The sequence below is a fragment of the Microtus ochrogaster genome, chromosome 5, assembly GCF_000317375.1.
Source record: "Microtus ochrogaster isolate Prairie Vole_2 chromosome 5, MicOch1.0, whole genome shotgun sequence".
NCBI classification, from domain to species: Eukaryota; Metazoa; Chordata; class Mammalia; order Rodentia; family Cricetidae; genus Microtus; species Microtus ochrogaster.
The window spans coordinates 15,907,002-15,907,741 of NC_022012.1; the positions used below are offsets into that span (position 1 = coordinate 15,907,002).

The following is a 740-nucleotide window of genomic DNA, read 5'->3' on the forward strand; positions in this document are numbered from 1 at the left end:
CTGCCTAGAATCCCCAGTGAGGGGCTGGGGTGTGGCTCAGGGGTAGAGGCTCTGCCTAGAATCCCCAGTGAGGGGCTGGGGTGTGGCTCAGGGGTAGAGGCCCTGCCTAGAATCCCCAGTGAGGGGCTGGCGTGTGGCTCAGGGGTAGAGCCCCTGCCTAGATTCCGTCAGTGGGGCCTTAGGCAGGAGTCACTGGCAGAGCCCCTCCTAGCATGCTTGAGTCCATGTTTCATCCTCCATGACTGCAGGAGATTTCAGGCTCCTCTGGGTAGAAATTGGGTAATATGCAGAGGAAGCAGTCTGTTGCAGAGGCCTGTGATAGGACTGGGCATAATGCATTTAAGAAGCATGTGGAAGAGTGGAAAAAAGTGGCTCTGTTGCTAAGAACACTGACTGTTCTTCCCAAGGAGCTGGGTTCTGTTCTCAGGACCCACAATGGTCTGTAACTCCAGTTCCAGAGAATCTGACACCTTCTGGCCTCCGCAGGCATGAGGCACACATGTGAGGCACAGATTTCCATGCAGACAAAACACCCATACACAAAAACATAATTCTAAAAAAGAAAAAAGAAAGTGCATGATCCAAGAGCCTGGAGGTGAGGAAAGAGGGCATTGTGAGCCTTGGGGAGGACTCCTGCACTGTGAACCCTAGGGAGGACTCCTGCACTCTGAGCCCTGGGGAGGATTCCTGCATTGTGAGCCCTAGGAAGGACTCAAACACCATGAGCCTTGGGGAGGACT

At 53.9% G+C, this 740-nt stretch overlaps 1 protein-coding gene across 1 annotated transcript in view; it reads left to right on the forward strand.

The window, feature by feature from the left end:
- Nucleotides 1-740, forward strand: part of Ldlr (low density lipoprotein receptor) — a 27,119-nt gene that overhangs the window by 23,762 nt on the left and 2,617 nt on the right. The window lies entirely within an intron of this gene.